The following is an 18,312-nucleotide window of genomic DNA, read 5'->3' as shown; positions in this document are numbered from 1 at the left end:
GTTTCTATTTCCCAGTCCTCTGCAAGATAAGTGCTGTTCCTTTACACTGCGTGCAGAATTATTAGGCAAATGAGTATTTTGACCACATCATCCTCTTTATGCATGTTGTCTTACTCCAAGCTGTATAGGCTCGAAAGCCTACTACCAATTAAGCATATTAGGTGATGTGCATCTCTGTAATGAGAAGGGGTGTGGTCTAATGACATCAACACCCTATATCAGGTGTGCATAATTATTAGGCAACTTCCTTTCCTTTGGCAAAATGGGTCAAAAGAAGGACTTGACAGGCTCAGAAAAGTCAAAAATAGTGAGATATCTTGCAGAGGGATGCAGCACTCTTAAAATTGCAAAGCTTCTGAAGCGTGATCATCGAACAATCAATCGTTTCATTCAAAATAGTCAACAGGGTCGCAAGAAGCGTGTGGAAAAACCAAGGCGCAAAATAACTGCCCATGAACTGAGAAAAGTCAAGCGTGCAGCTGCCAAGATGCCACTTGCCACCAGTTTGGCCATATTTCAGAGCTGCAACATCACTGGAGTGCCCAAAAGCACATGGTGTGCAATACTCAGAGACATGGCCAAGGTAAGAAAGGCTGAAAGACGACCACCACTGAACAAGACACACAAGCTGAAACGTCAAGACTGGGCCAAGAAATATCTCAAGACTGATTTTTCTAAGGTTTTATGGACTGATGAAATGAGAGTGAGTCTTGATGGGCCAGATGGATGGGCCCGTGGCTGGATTGGTAAAGGGCAGAGAGCTCCAGTCCGACTCAGACACCAGCAAGGTGGAGGTGGAGTACTGGTTTGGGCTGGTATCATCAAAGATGAGCTTGTGGGGCCTTTTCGGGTTGAGGATGGAGTCAAGCTCAACTCCCAGTCCTACTGCCAGTTTCTGGAAGACACCTTCTTCAAGCAGTGGTACAGGAAGAAGTCTGCATCCTTCAAGAAAAACATGATTTTCATGCAGGACAATGCTCCATCACACGCGTCCAAGTACTCCACAGCGTGGCTGGCAAGAAAGGGTATAAAAGAAGAAAATCTAATGACATGGCCTCCTTGTTCACCTGATCTGAACCCCATTGAGAACCTGTGGTCCATCATCAAATGTGAGATTTACAAGGAGGGAAAACAGTACACCTCTCTGAACAGTGTCTGGGAGGCTGTGGTTGCTGCTGCACGCAATGTTGATGGTGAACAGATCAAAACACTGATAGAATCCATGGATGGCAGGCTTTTGAGTGTCCTTGCAAAGAAAGGTGGCTATATTGGTCACTGATTTGTTTTTGTTTTGTTTTTGAATGTCAGAAATGTATATTTGTGAATGTTGAGATGTTATATTGGTTTCACTGGTAAAAATAAATAATTGAAATGGGTAAATATTTGTTTTTTGTTAAGTTGCCTAATAATTATGCACAGTAATAGTCACCTGCACACACAGATATCCCCCTAAAATAGCTAAAACTAAAAACAAACTAAAAACTACTTCCAAAAATATTCAGCTTTGATATTAATGAGTTTTTTGGGTTCATTGAGAACATGGTTGTTGTTCAATAATAAAATTAATCCTCAAAAATACAACTTGCCTAATAAGTCTGCACTCCCTGTATTTGTGATTTTCTGTCTGCTGGATTTTCAGGTGACCCTGACTCCCTCCGTGTCTAGTGTAGGGAGCCGGTGGTCGTGTCCCCTCACTATTGTAGGGTCTTCAGGTATTAGATAGCCGAGGTACGTGGATATGCGCCCACCCACCTTTGGGGTGTTCGCATAGGCTGAGCAATTAGGGAGAGTGGCAGTTCTCATGTAGGGGTCTCCCTTTTGTTCCTTAGTTGTGGATCCAGTGAGTCATTATTGTATTGCATTGTCTTGTTTCCTGTACACCATCCGTGACATTATAAGCCGCCAAAACCGTCTCAAACATGGATCCGGTTTCACTTTTGGCTGAGCGCTTCCAGGGTCTTTCATTGGAGGTAGCTGATCTCCGTAAGACTTTTTCTCATTTTCAAGTGACCGGTTCAGCTTGCGTTCATGGAGTTTGTTCTGAGCCTAAGATCTCGCTCCCGGATACGTTCTCCGGGGGTAGTGAGTATTTTGTGCGTTTTAGAGAGGCTTGCAAACTCCATTTTCGCCTTCTTCCCCATTCCTCTGGTGATGAAGAACGGAGGGTGGGGATCATTATATCGCTACTCAGGGTAAAAGATCATGTGACGTACCATGTGATGACCAGAGTGACGTCATCCCAGGTCCTTAAACTATAGTTAATGCTCTCCACAGGTCCTATACAGTAAAAGAGTCAGACGGAGATGTCGGGCATCGCGAGCAAGTGGATTAAGGTGAGTTAAATGATTTTTTTTTTTTTTTTAACCCCTCCAGCCCTGTTTTACTATGCATTCTGTATTCAGAATGCTATTATTTTCCCTTATAACCATGTTATAAGGGAAAATAATACTATTTACAGAACACCGATCCCAAGCCCGAACTTCTGTGAAGAAGTTCCGGTTTGGGTACCAAACACGCGCAATTTTTCTCACGCGAGTGCAAAACGCATTACAATGTTTTGCACTCGCGCGGAAAAATCGCGGGTGTTCCCGCAACGCACCCGCACATTTTCCCGCAACGCCCGTGTGAAAGGGGCCTAAGACCTTGTCTGGATTTCAGGGAGCTGAACAGTATCACTATTCGTGACCCTTATCCGCTTCCTCTGATCCCGGACCTGTTTAACCAGGTTGTTGGGGCTAAAGTCTTTTCCAAATTAGACCTAAGAGGGGCATACAACCTGGTCAGGGTCAGAGAAGGAGACGAATGGAAGACGGCTTTCAATACCCCTGAGGGCCATTTTGAGAATTTGGTTATGCCTTTTGGTTTGATGAATGCCCCAGCCGTTTTTCAGCATTTCGTCAACAGCATTTTTTATCATTTAATGGGAAAATTTGTATTAGTGTATTTGGATGACATTTTGATTTTTTCTCCTGATTTCAAGACTCATAAGGAACATTTACGTCAGGTCTTGCTCATCCTGCGGGAGAATAAATTATACGCGAAACTGGAAAAATGTGTGTTTGCGGTTCCAGAAATTCAATTTCTTAGGTTTCTTCTCTCCGCTTCTGGTTTTCGCATGGACCCCGAGAAGATCCGCGCTGTGCTAGAGTGGGAGCTTCCTGAGAATCAGAAGGCGCTGATGCGTTTTTTGGGCTTTGCCAATTATTACAGGAAATTTATTTTGAATTATTCCTCTGTTGTTAAACCACTCACTGATATGACCAGAAAGGGGGTAGATATTTCTTCCTGGTCGGTAGACGCGTGTAAGGCCTTTTCTAATATCAAGGAGAGTTTTGCTTCCGCTCCCATCCTGGTACAACCTGATATTTCGTTACCCTTCATAGTTGAGGTTGATGCTTCTGAGGTGGGGGTGGGTGCGGTCTTGTCTCAGGGTTCCTCTCCTGTCAAATGGCAACCATGTGCCTTTTTCTCGAAGAAACTCTCCTCCGCAGAGAGAAATTATGATGTGGGAGATAGGGAATTGATGGCCATCAAGTTGGCTTTTGAGGAATGGCGCCATTGGCTAGAGGGAGCCAGACACCCTATTACCTTGTTTACTGACCATAAAAATCTGGCCTACTTGGAGTCAGCCAAGCGTCTGAACCCGAGACAGGCCAGATGGTCTTTGTTCTTTTCAAGGTTTAATTTTGTTGTCACGTTCCGCCCTGGGGTTAAGAATGTGAAGGCAGATGCCCTGTCACGTTGTTTTCCGGGAGGTGGGAATTTTGAAGACCCGGGTCCCATTTTGGCTGAAGGTGTGGTGGTCTCTGCTCTTTTTCCTGAATTGGAGGCAGAGGTGCAGGCAGCCCAGTCAGAAGCTCCTGATCTTTGTCCTCCTGGGAGGTTGTTTGTGCCTCTCGCTTTGAGACACAAGATTTTTAAAGAACACCACGACACGGTCCTTGCTGGGCACCCGGGGGCAAGAGCCACACTAGATCTCATCGCTCGGAGATTCTGGTTGCCTGCGCTTCGTAAGTCAGTTGAGGGTTTTGTGGCAGCTTGCGAGACTTGCGCTCGTGCCAAAGTCCCTCATTCACGGCCATCAGGTCCTCTCCTTCCCTTACCCATTCCTTCCCGTCCTTGGACACATCTGTCCATGGACTTCATAACGGACTTGCCTCGTTCCTCGGGGAAGACTGTGATTCTGGTGGTGGTGGACCGTTTTAGCAAAATGGTGCATTTCATCCCTTTTCCTGGTTTGCCCAATGCTAAGACGCTGGCGCAGGCATTTATTGACCACATTGTCAAATTGCATGGTATTCCTTCAGACATAGTCTCTGATAGGGGCACGCAGTTTGTTTCCAGATTCTGGAAGGCTTTCTGTTCTCGCTTGGGGGTTCGGTTGTCATTCTCTTCTGCTTTCCACCCGCAGTCGAATGGCCAGACAGAGCGCGTCAATCAGAATCTGGAGACATATCTGCGCTGTTTTGTGGCGGAGAATCAGGAGGATTGGTGTTCTTTTTTGTCCCTTGCTGAGTTTGCTTTAAATAACCGTCGTCAGGAGTCCTCTGATAAGTCACCATTTTTTGGTGCATATGGGTTTCATCTGCAGTTTGGGACTTTCTCGGGAGAGGGGTCTTCTGGTTTACCTGATGAGGACAGATTCTCCTCGTCTTTGTCATCTATTTGGCAAAAGATTCAGGATAATCTAAAGAGCATGAGTGAGAGATATAAGCGTGTGGCAGATAAGAGACGTGTGCCTGGTCCGGACCTGAATGTTGGTGATCTGGTGTGGTTGTCTACCAAGAATATCAAATTGAAGGTTCCCTCCTGGAAGTTGGGTCCTAGGTTTATTGGGCCTTACAAGATCCTGTCTGTCATCAATCCTGTTGCCTACCGTCTTGATCTTCCTCAGACTTGGAAGATCCGTAATGTTTTTCATAAGTCCTTATTGAAACCTTATGTTCAACCTATTGTTCCCTCGCCTTTGCCTCCTCCTCCGATTATGGTTGATGGAAATCTTGAATTTCAGGTCTCTAGGATTGTGGATTCTCGTCTTGTCCGCGGTTCCCTCCAGTACCTCCTTCATTGGGAGGGTTATTGTCCTGAGGAGAGGATGTGGGTCCCAGTGACGGACATTAAGGCCACTCGTCTCATCAGGGCTTTCCATAGGTCCCATCCTGAGAAGGTGGGCCCTGAGTGTCCGGAGTCCACTCGTAGAGGGAGGGGTACTGTCACAACCAGACAGTTGAGAAGCTCTGACAGGAGCTTTCCAGATCCTCCTCCTTGAGTTTCTTTGTTTTGGTTAAGTTCCTTATCTCGTTAGTCTATCTCAGCTGTCATGCATTTAAAGGGAAGCAATCAGTCCAAGTTCCTCCCCATGATGCATTAGGTTGCGGCTTATACAACTTCCTGGAGTGTGTGTGCTTGCTGTTTCTATTTCCCAGTCCTCTGCAAGATAAGTGCTGTTCCTTTATTTGTGATTTTCTGTCTGCTGGATTTTCAGGTGATCCTGACTCCCTCCGTGTCTAGTGTAGGGAGCCGGTGGTCGTGTCCCCTCACTATTGTAGGGTCTTCAGGTATTAGATAGCCGAGGTACGTGGATATGCGCCCACCCACCTTTGGGGTGTTCGCATAGGCTGAGCAATTAGGGAGAGTGGCAGTTCTCATGTAAGGGTCTCCCTTTTGTTCCTTAGTTGTGGATCCAGTGAGTCATTATTGTATTGCATTGTCTTGTTTCCTGTACACCATCCGTGACAGTCGCTGGCTCAAAACCACATTAACTCTCTGTACTCAGCCATGGAGGACCAAGAAAACAAGAGCAGGCGCAACAATTTGCGTTTTAGAGGCATTCCCGAAACTGTCTCAGCCATGGACATTCCAGAAACAGTAATCCAGATATGCCTCAAAATTCTACGTCCTGACTCTGCACATGAGGTCCTGCTTGAACGGGCCCATAGAGCTCTTAGACCTAAACCGCAAGCAAATGAGCCCCCCAGGGACGTAATTTGTAAATTCCTGCACTTCCCTGTAAAAGAAGCCATACTGGCAAGCGCCAGAAATTCTAATTCTGTGGTTTGGGAGGAAAGCAACATCACTATTTTCCAGGACTTAGCACAATCAACTCTTAAAAAGCGTAAATATTTGAAGCCTCTCACCGATTGGCTACGTCAGCACAGAATCATTTACAGGTGGACATTCCCTTTCGGTCTATCCTTCCTGCATGAGGGGCGTCGCATCCACATTTCTTCTTTTACAGATCTGGATAAAGCATATGACCTCCTTCAGCTTTCTCCGCTGCCATTGCGAACTGGGACATGGTCCAGAACTTGAGCTCTCTACCTAACCTCCCTACGCTGACCCCCTGGGAGCCTCTACGTACCCAAAAGAACCAAAGAAGCAGAAGGGGAAATTCCTTTTCCACCCCCAAACGTCTGACCATGGTGGATAAGTAGTCTGTTCTGATTTCTCCCCCCTAGGTTTGAGGGACCATGAAAATCATCATACGGGACTTCCTAACTCCAAGTCGCTATTACACTGCTTTTTTTGTGGCTACATCCTATATACCGAGCAGAGAGTCTAGCCTGTATTTTCTCATTCTTTCTGCCCATGCTTTACTCTCCACCCGGTATTAGACGTCGAGACAGTAGGGATTTCTCCTGTTAGTTTTCCCATCTGTTTTAAGGTTAAGTCAGTCACTATGCCAGTTACTATCTCAAGTGATGATCAAGTTACCTCCCGTACAAATATACCCTTTCATACCTGAAGTGCAAAATGAGTGACCCTCTCACGCACACCTATATCTTTAAATATTCCGCTTTATCTTCTACACCAGTTGGTTTAGATGGGATCTCCCTTCCACCACCTGTCCCTTGTATGTTTCCTAATGGGCTATAGTATAAAGGTTCTCTTTATCGCCCTGCTGACTCCCCGGTTCTTTCACTATCACTACCCAAGTCAACATATTCCAATATAAATGTCATTAAAGAGGGAAATGCTTCTGGGTATTTTACCCTTTCCCCCCACTACATGCTGCCTAATCAGAAAGGCACAATTGATATGCTCCTTCTTGTTTGGATGATATCTACTCATCTTCGGTTTTTATTTACTGTTTTATTTTGTGTTTCACATTGTTTCTGTTTTGACAGGTACTCTGATGCCACTCCAATACTCTCTCAATTGTGTAAACAGGTGTCCTCGCAAATTCAGAATATGCAGGTTGGGGCCTCTCCGGGTGATTGGATGCTCCTTGGCTCTCCTCGTGGTCGCACTCTCTTCTCCGCCTTGTTGCTGGTTGGTCAATTTTCCTTTGCTATATTACTTGGATCCTGTCCAACTTCCCCTCTCCCTAAAAAGATATGGCTGATTTTAGATTAGCTTCGTACAACGTTAAGGGACTGAGATCCCCCTCTAAGAGATGTCAGATTTTCTCTCTCCTGCATAAAGAGAAATGTTCAGTGGTCTTTCTGCAGGAGACACATTTCAAACATGATAATTACCCCAACCTTTCTCACTCTAAATTTCCTAGCTGGTACCACTGTGGGGCTGGGGGTGCGGCCTCGAGGGGAGTCCGTATCGGCTTTTGTATAGGGCTTCCTTTTCAATACAAATCCCATGTTCAAGATCCAGATGGTCGATACCTAATCCTTAAAGGCCTAGTGGGACAATCTATGTTTACCTTTGCAAACATATACGCCCCAAATGTAGATCAAATCAGTTGGCTCACCCCTGTCTTTTCTCTGATAGAGAAACATAGGGAAGGCTTTCTGATTGTGGCGGGTGACTTCAATATTGCCTTGAACCCTTCAATAGATACCTCCTCCAAAAAATCTCCAGCATCACCGAAAACTCTCAGATTAATGCATACAAAACTACATAACCTGGGATTTTGCATATTTGGCGCTGCCATAACCCTGAAGCAATTGATTACTCCTTTTATTCCCCTGCTAATATCTCATATAGTAGAATTGATTATATTTTAGTCCCGAAAGAGAAACTGCAATTCTGTTCCTTCCCAAAAATTGGGAATATTACCCTGTCTGACCACGCCCCGATTTATTGTGAAATACGCTTAGACCAAAAAACCAACAGACAACCCAACTGGAGATTTAATGAATCTCTACTAAACAACGCCAAACATACAGTCGTGGCCAAAAGTTTTGAGAATGACACAAATATTAGTTTTCACAAAGTTTGCTGCTAAACTGCTTTTAGATCTTTGTTTCAGTTGTTTCTGTGATGTAGTGAAATCTAATTACACGCACTTCATACGTTTCAAAGGCTTTTATCGACAATTACATGACATTTATGCAAAGAGTCAGTATTTGCAGTGTTGGCCCTTCTTTTTCAGGACCTCTGCAATTCGACTGGGCATGCTCTCAATCAACTTCTGGGCCAATTCCTGACTGATAGCAACCCATTCTTTCATAATCACTTCTTGGAGTTTGTCAGAATTAGTGGGTTTTTGTTTGTCCACCCGCCTCTTGAGGATTGACCACAAGTTCTCAATGGGATTAAGATCTGGGGAGTTTCCAGGCCATGGACCCAAAATGTCAACGTTTTGGTCCCCGAGCCACTTAGTTATCACTTTTGCCTTATGGCACGGTGCTCCATCGTGCTGGAAAATGCATTGTTCTTCACCAAACTGTTGTTGGATTGTTGAAAGAAGTTGCTGTTGGAGGGTGTTTTGGTACCATTCTTTATTCATGGCTGTGTTTTGGGGCAAAATTGTGAGTGAACCCACTCCCTTGGATGAGAAGCAACCCCACACATGAATGGTCTCAGGATGCTTTACTGTTGACATGACACAGGACTGATGGTAGCGCTTACTTTTTCTTCTCCGGACAAGCCTTTTTCCAGATGCCCCAAACAATCGGAAAGAGGCTTCATCGGAGTATATGACTTTGCCCCAGTCCTCAGCAGTCCATTCACCATACTTTCTGCAGAAGATCATTCTGTCCTTGATATTTTCTTTGGAGAGAAGTGGCTTCTTTGCTGCCCTTTTTGACACCAGGCCATCTTCCAAAAATCTTTGCCTCACTGTGCGTGCAGATGCGCTCACACCTGCCTGCTGCCATTCCTGAGCAAGCTCTGCATTGGTGGCACTCCGATCCCGCAGCTGAATCCTCTTTAGGAGACGATCCTGGCGCTTGCTGGACTTTCTTGGACGCCCTGAAGCCTTCTTAACAAGAATTGAACCTCTTTCCTTGAAGTTCTTGATGATCCTATAAATTGTTGATTGAGGTGCAATCTTAGTAGCCACAATATCCTTGCCTGTGAAGCCATTTTTATGCAACGCAATATTGGCTGCACGCGTTTCTTTGCAGGTCACGATAGTTAACAATGGAAGAACAATGATTTCAAGCATCACCCTCCTTTTAACATGTCAAGTCTGCCATTTTAACCCAATCAGCCTGACATAATGATCTCCAGCCTTGTGCTCGTCAACATTCTCACCTGAGTTCACAAGACGATTACCAAAATGATCTCAGCAGCTCCTTTAATGACAGCAATGAAATGCAGTGGAAAGTTTTTTTGGGGATTAAGTTAATTTACATGGCAAAGAAGGACCATGCAATTCATCTGATCACTCTTCATAACATTCTGGAGTATATCAAAATTGCTATTATAAAAACTTAAGCAGCAAATTTTCCAATTTCCAATATTTATGTAATTCTCAAAACTTTTGGCCACGACTGTATTGCCCTAATATCCTCTTACCTTGAGGAATATTTCCTAATAAATAATACCTCTGAGGTATCCCCCCAAGTCCTCTGGGACGCTCATAAGGCCTACATCAGAGGCAGGTTGATTGGTCTTTGCTCCTTCCTGAAGAAGGTATCGGAGAAAAAACTCAGCGATTTGCTGTAAAAAATCCACCTGACTGAAAAGGCACATAAGCAATCTCTGAAGGATCAACAACTAGCGGAACTTTCTTCCCTCAGGGCTCAGTTAAAAAACCTCTTAAATGAACGATCAGACAAATTTTTCTTGTCTGCTCAGCAGAAAATTTTCGCTCACGGCAATAAAGCCTCTAAATATGTGATGAATCGGATTAAGCAGAGAAGGAACTCCCGCTATGTTCAATCCCTTAGATCCTCACAGGGCACCCAATTGTTCAAGGCTGAGGAGATTGCTGAACAATTTAGATTATTCTATAATACTTTGTATAATCTCCCAGTCCCCGACCTCCCTAATCCCTCTATGAGTAGAGAGTCCAACATTAACTCCTTCCTAGACTCTCTTGACCTCCCAGCCTTAACCATATTACAACGGGAATCCTTAGCCAAACCATTTACTGTCCCGGTACTAATGGCAGCCATAAAATCAACCCCCAGAGGTAAATGCCCTGGCCCGGATGGTCTCCCCATATCTTATTTCTCAACCTTCAAAAACATCTTGTTACCCCATTTGCTTCCTGTCTGTAATCTAGCAATGACCAATCTTCCACTTTCCTCTGATATGACTAAAGCTACTATAACAATAATACCCAAAGAAGGCAAAGATCCTACATCATGCTCCAACTATCGCCCAATTTCCCTACTAAATGTAGATCTTAAACTTATAGCCAAGATGTTAGCCACTAGGTTACAGAATTTCTTACCTGAACTAATCCACCCGGACCAAGTGGGCTTTGTAAAAGGAAGAGAAGGGAAAGATAATACCACCAAAATATTAGACGCCTTGTACTTTGCCTCTCACAAACACACCCCTTGGTCCTGATTGGCACGGACGCCGAGAAGGCATTTGACAGGGTTGATTGGACATACAGTACAGACCAAAAGTTTGGACACACCTTCTCATTCAAAGAGTTTTCTTTATTTTCATGACTATGAAAACTGTGGATTCACACTGAAGGCATCAAAACTATGAATTAACACATGTGGAATTATATACATAACAAACAAGTGTGAAACAACTGAAAATATATCATATTCTAGGTTCTTCAAAGTAGCCACCTTTTGCTTTGATTACTGCTTTGCACACTCTTGGCATTCTCTTGATGAGCTTCAAGAGGTAGTCCCCTGAAATGGTTTTCACTTCACAGGTGTGCCCTGTCAGGTTTAATAAGTGGGATTTCTTGCCTTATAAATGGGGTTGGGACCATCAGTTGCATTGAGGAGAAGTCAGGTGGATACACAGCTGATAGTCCTACTGAATAGACTGTTAGAATTTGTATTATGGCAAGAAAAAAGCAGCTAAGAAAAGAAAAACGAGTGGCCATCATTACTTTAAGAAATGAAGGTCAGTCAGTCAGCCGAAAAATTGGGAAAACTTTGAAAGTAAGGGCTAGTTGACCATGAAGGAGAGTGATAAGGTGCTGCTCCAGATGACCTGGCCTCCACAGTCACCGGACCTGAACCCAATCGAGATGGTTTGGGGTGAGCTGGACCGCAGAGTGAAGGCAAAAAGGGCCAACAAGTGCTAAGCATCTCTGGGAACTCCTTCAAGACTGTTGGAAGACCATTTCAGGGGACTACCTCTTGAAGCTCATCAAGAGAATGCCAAGAGTGTGCAAAGCAGTAATCAAAGCAAAAGGTGGCTACTTTGAAGAACCTAGAATATTACATATTTTCAGTTTTTTCACACTTGTTTGTTATGTATATAATTCCACATGTGTTAGATCATAGTTTTGATGCCTTCATAGTCATGAAAATAAAGAAAACTCTTCGAATGAGAAGGTGTGTCCAAACTTTTGGTCTGTACTGTATATCAGATTGATTCTGTCAAAATTGTAAGTACCGGAACAATATATTAATGCAGTGTTTGCTATGTACACTTGCTCCTCGGCGTCCGTGTCGGTCAACGGAATACTCTCCTCCCATTTCTCTATTAAAAATGGGACGAGACAAGGGTGCCCCTTCTCACCCCTTTTATTCATCCTGGTGATGGAATCCCTCCTGCTGGCCCTTAGACAAAATGGAGAAATCAAAGGTCTGAAGGTTGGGGCTCGAGAATTTAAGTTAGCAGCGTTTGCTGATGACTTATTAATAGAGTTGAGCGAACACCTGGATGTTCGGGTTCGAGAAGTTCGGCCGAACTTCCCGGAAATGTTCGGGTTCGGGATCCGAACCCGACCCGAACTTCGTCCCGAACCCCATTGAAGTCATAGGGGACCCAAACTTTTGGGCACTAAAAAGGCTGTAAAACAGCCCAGGAAAGAGCTAGAGGGCTGCAAAAGGCAGCAACATGTAGGTAAATCCCCTGCAAACAAATGTGGATAGGGAAATGAATTAAAATAAAAATTAAAAGATAAAAATTAACCAATATCAATTGGACAGAGGTCCCATAGCAGAGAATCTGGCTTCACGTCAGCAGAGAATCAGTCTCTTCATGCATAGCAAAGAATCTGGCTTCATGTCAGCAGAGAATCAGTCTCTTCATGCCATAGCAGAGAATCTGGCTTCATGTCAGCGCAGAATCAGTCTTCATGTCATAGCAGAGAATCAGGCTTCACGTCACCCACCACTGGAACAGGCCACTGTCACATCTGTAGGCCCCGGCACCCAGACAGAGGAGAGAGGTCCCGTAACAGAGAATCTGGCCTTATGTCAGCACAGAATCTGTCTTCATGTCATAGCAGAGAATCAGGCTTCACGTCACCCACCACTGGAACAGGCCACTGTCACACATTTAGGCCCCGGCACCCAAGCAGAGGAGAGAGGTCCCGTAACAGAGAATCTGGCCTTATGTCAGCACAGAATCTGTTTTCATGTCATAGCAGAGAATCAGGCTTCTTGTCACCCACCACTGAAACAGGCCACTGTCACACATTTAGGCCCCGGCACCCAGGCAGAGGAGAGAGGTCCCGTAACAGAGAATCTGGCCTTATGTCAGCACAGAATCTGTCTTCATGTCATAGCAGAGAATCAGGCTTCACGTCACCCACCACTGGAACAGGCCACTATCACACATTTAGGCCCCGTCACCCAGGCAGAGGAGAGAGGTCCCGTAACAGAGAATCTGGCCTTATGTCAGCGCAGAATCAGTCTTCATGTCATAGCAGAGAATCAGGCTTCACGTCACCCACCACTGGAACAGGCCACTGTCACATATTTAGGCCCAGGCACCCAGGCAGACGAGAGAGGTCCCGTAACAGAGAATCTGGCCTTATGTCAGCACAGAATCTGTCTTCATGTCATAGCAGAGAATCAGGTTTCACGTCACCCACCACTGGAACAGGCCACTGTCACACATTTAGGCCCAGGCACCCAGACAGAGGAGAGAGGTCCCGTAACAGAGAATCTGGCCTTATGTCAGCACAGAATCTGTCTTCATGTCATAGCAGAGAATCAGGCTTCACGTCACCCACCACTGGAACAGGCCACTGTCACATCTGTAGGCCCCGGCACCCAGACAGAGGAGAGAGGTCCCGTAACAGAGAATCTGGCCTTATGTCAGCACAGAATCTGTCTTCATGTCATAGCAGAGATTCAGGCTTCACGTCACCCACCACTGGAACAGGCCACTGTCACACATTTAGGCCCCGGCACTCAAGCAGAGGAGAGAGGTCCCGTAACAGAGAATCTGGCCTTATGTCAGCACAGAATCTGTTTTCATGTCATAGCAGAGAATCAGGCTTCTTGTCACCCACCACTGAAACAGGCCACTGTCACACATTTAGGCCCCGGCACCCAGGCAGAGGAGAGAGGTCCCGTAACAGAGAATCTGGCCTTATGTCAGCACAGAATCTGTCTTCATGTCATAGCAGAGAATCAGGCTTCACGTCACCCACCACTGGAACAGGCCACTGTCACACATTTAGGCCCCGTCACCCAGGCAGAGGAGAGAGGTCCCGTAACAGAGAATCTGGCCTTATGTCAGCGCAGAATCAGTCTTCATGTCATAGCAGAGAATCAGGCTTCACGTCACCCACCACTGGAACAGGCCACTGTCACATATTTAGGCCCAGGCACCCAGGCAGAGGAGAGAGGTCCCGTAACAGAGAATCTGGCCTTATGTCAGCACAGAATCTGTCTTCATGTCATAGCAGAGAATCAGGTTTCACGTCACCCACCACTGGAACAGGCCACTGTCACACATTTAGGCCCAGGCACCCAGACAGAGGAGAGAGGTCCCGTAACAGAGAATCTGGCCTTATGTCAGCACAGAATCTGTCTTCATGTCATAGCAGAGAATCAGGCTTCACGTCACCCACCACTGGAACAGGCCACTGTCACATATTTAGGCCCAGGCACCCAGGCAGAGGAGAGAGGTCCTGTAACAGAGAATCTGGCCTTATGTCAGCACAGAATCCGTCTTCATGTCATAGCAGAGAATCAGGCTTCACGTCACCCACCACTGGAACAGGCCACTGTCACACATTTAGGCACCGAGGCAGAGGAGAGAGGTCCCGTAACAGAGAATCTAGCCTTATGTCAGCGCAGAATAAGTCTTCATGTCATAGCAGAGAATCAGGCTTCACGTCACCCACCACTGGAACAGGCCACTGTCACATATTTAGGCCCAGGCACCCAGGCAGAGGAGAGAGGTCCCGTAACAGAGAATTTGGCCTTATGTCAGCACAGAATCTGTCTTCATGTCATAGCAGAGAATCAGGCTTCACGTCACCCACCACTGGAACAGGCCACTGTCACACATTTAGGCCCCGGCACCCAGGCAGAGGAGAGAGGTCCCGTAACAGAGAATCTGGCCTTATGTCAGCACAGAATCTGTCTTCATGTCATAGCAGAGAATCAGGCTTCACGTCACCCACCACTGGAACAGGCCACTGTCACACATTTAGGCCCCGTCACCCAGGCAGAGGAGAGAGGTCCCGTAACAGAGAATCTGGCCTTATGTCAGCACAGAATCTGTCTTCATGTCATAGCAGAGAATCAGGCTTCACGTCACCCACCACTGGAACAGGCCACTGTCACACAATTAGGCCCCGGCACCCAGACAGAGGAGAGGTTCATTCAACTTTGGGTTGCCCCGCAATATAATGGTAAAATGAAAATAAAAATAGTATTGAATGAGGAAGTGCCCTGGAGTAGAATAATATATTGTTAAGGGGAGGAAGTTAATATCTAATCTGCACAAGGGATGGACAGGTCCTGTGGGATCCATGCCTGGTTCATTTTTATGAACGTCAGCTTGTCCACATTGGCTGTAGACAGGCGGCTGCGTTTGTCTGTAATGACGCCCCCTGCCGTGCTGAATACACGTTCAGACAAAACGCTGGCCGCCGGGCAGGCCAGCACCTCCAAGGCATAAAAGGTTAGCTCTGGCCACGTGGACAATTTGGAGACCCAGAAGTTGAATGGGGCCGAACAATCAGTCAGTACGTGGAGGGGTGTGCACAGGTACTGTTCCACCATGTTAGCGAAATGTTGCCTCCTGCTAGCACGTTCCGTATCAGGTGGTGGTGCAGTTAGCTGTGGCGTGGTGACAAAACTTTTCCACATCTCTGCCATGCTAACCCTGCCCTCAGAGGAGCTGGCCGTGACACAGCTGCGTTGGCGACCTCTTGCTCCTCCTCTGCCTTCGCCTTGGGCTTCCACTGGTTCCCCTGTGACATTTGGGAATGCTCTCAGTAGCGCGTCTACCAACGTGCGCTTGTACTCGCGCATCTTCCTATCACGCTCTAGTGTAGGAAGTAAGGTGGGCACATTGTCTTTGTACCGGGAATCCAGCAGGGTGGCAACCCAGTAGTCCGCACACGTTAAAATGTGGGCAACTCTGCTGTCGTTGCGCAGGCACTGCAGCATGTAGTCGCTCATGTGTGCCAGGCTGCCCAGAGGTAAGGACAAGCTGTCCTCTGTGGGAGGCGTATCGTCATCGTCCTGTGTTTCCCCCCAGCCACGCACCAGTGATGGGCCCGAGCTGCTTTGGGTGCCACCCCGCTGTGAACATGCTTCATCCTCATCCTCCTCCACCTCCTCCTCATCCTAGTCCTCCTCGTCCTCCAGTAGTGGGCCCTGTCTGGCCACATTTGTACCTGGTCTCTGCTGTTGCAAAAAACCTCCCTCTGAATCACTTCGAAGAGACTGGCCTGAAAGTGCTAAAAATGACCCCTCTTCCTCCTCTTCCTCCTGGGCCACCTCCTCTTCCATCATCGCCCTAAGTGTTTTCTCAAGGAAACATAGAAGTGGTATTGTAACGCTGATAACGGCGTCATCGCCACTGGCCATGTTGGTGGAGTACTCGAAACAGCGCAACAGGGCACACAGGTCTCGCATGGAGGCCCAGTCATTGGTGGTGAAGTGGTGCTGTTCCGCAGTGCGACTGACCCGTGCGTGCAGCAGCTGAAACTCCACTATGGTCTGCTGCTGCTCGCACAGTCTGTCCAGCATGGAAAAAGAGGAGGAGGAAGCTGAGTAGGAGGAGGAGGAGACAGGAGGCAAAGAATGTTGCCCTGCGATCCTTGGCGGCGGAAGGACGTGCGCCAAACAGCTCTCCGCCTGGGGCCCAGCCGCCACTACATTTACCCAGTGTGCAGTTAGGGAGATATAGCGCCCCTGGCCGTGCTTACTGGTCCACGTATCTGTGGTTAGGTGGACCTTGCCACAGATGGCGTTGAGCAGTGCACACTTGATTTTATCGGACACTTGGTTGTGCAGGGAAGGCACGGCTCTCTTGGAGAAGTAGTGGCGGCTGGGAACAACATACTGTGGGACAGCAAGCGACATGAGCTGTTTGAAGCTGTCTGTGTCCACCAGCCTAAATGACAGCATTTCATAGGCCAGTAGTTAAAAAATGCTGGCATTCAGGGCCAGGGATCGAGCGTGGCTAGGTGGGAATTTACGCTTTCTCTCAAATGTTTGTGAGATGGAGAGCTGAACGCTGCCGTGTGACATGGTTGAGATGCTTGGTGACGCAGGTGGTGGTGTTGGTGGTACATCCCATGTTTGCTGGGCGGCAGGTGCCAACGTTCCTCCAGAGGCGGAGGAAGAGGCCGAGGCGGCGGCAGCAGCAGAAGAGGCCGAGGCGGCAGCAGCAGAAGAGGTAGCAGGGGGAGCCTGAGTGACTTCCTTGTTTTTAAGGTGTTTACTCCACTGCAGTTCATGCTTTGCATGCAGGTGCCTGGTCATGCAGGTTGTGCTAAGGTTCAGAACGTTAATGCCTCGCTTCAGGCTCTGATGGCACAGCGTGCAAACCACTCGGGTCTTGTCGTCAGCACATTGTTTAAAGAAGTGCCATGCCAGGGAACTCCTTGAAGCTGCCTTTGGGGTGCTCGGTCCCATATGGCGGCAGTCAGTAGCAGGCGGAGTCTCTTGGCGGCGGGTGTTCTGATTTTGCCCACTGCTCCCTCTTTTGCTACGCTGTTGGATCGGTCTCACCACTGCCTCTTCCTCCGAACTGTGAAAGTCAGTGGCACGACTTTCATTCCATGTGGGGTCTAGGACCTCATCGTCCCCTGCATCGTCTTCCACCCAGTCTTGATCCCTGACCTCCTGTTCAGTCTGCACACTGCAGAAAGACGCAGCAGTTGGCACCTGTGTTTCTTCATCATCAGAGACGTGCTGAGGTGGTATTCCCATGTCCTTATCATCATGAAAAATAAGTGGTTGTGCGTTAGTGCATTCTATCTCTTCCACCCCTGGGGAAGGGCTAGGTGGATGCCCTTGGGAAACCCTGCCAGCAGAGTCTTCAAACAGCATAAGAGACTGCTGCATAACTTGAGGCTCAGACAGTTTCCCTGATATGCATGGGGGTGATGTGACAGACCGATGGGCTTGGTTTTCATGCGCCATCTGTGCGCTTTCTGCAGAAGACTGGGTGGGAGATAATGTGAACGTGCTGGATCCACTGTCGGCCACCCAATTGACTAATGCCTGTACCTGCTCAGGCCTTACCATCCTTAGAACGGCATTGGGCCCCACCAAATATCGCTGTAAATTCTGCTGGCTACTGGGACCTGAGGTAGTTGGTTCACTAGGACTTGTGGCTGTGGCAGAACGGCCACGTCCTCTCCCAGCACCAGAGGGTCCACTAACACCACCACGACCATGTCCACGTCCGCGTACGCGTCCCTTATTAGATGTTTTCCTCATTGTTCCCGTTCACCACAATTTTGAGAATGTCAAATTTGGGAATAGTTTTTCACCCCAGAACAAAAACTGTGTTTTTATGGTCACTACAAATAACTTGACCAGCTCAAACAGTACAGATTTGGTTGAATAGAAATGTGAGACCTATTTTTTTTTTGCGCTGTGTGACAGGTATAGGTTTAATCACAGAATTAAACTTGTATCTGCACGGTAGCGTGTGTGTTACGTTTTTCTGAATGACACTATCAGCACCTTGAATCTAAGATATCCTTTTTGGGATAGATTTCAAGTAGTTATTTTGAGAATGGCAAATTTGGGAATAGTTTTTCAACCCAGAACA

The sequence above is a fragment of the Bufo bufo genome, chromosome 3 (genome assembly GCF_905171765.1).
Source record: "Bufo bufo chromosome 3, aBufBuf1.1, whole genome shotgun sequence".
NCBI lineage: Eukaryota > Metazoa > Chordata > Amphibia > Anura > Bufonidae > Bufo > Bufo bufo.
Note: the sequence above shows the minus strand (reverse complement) of the source record.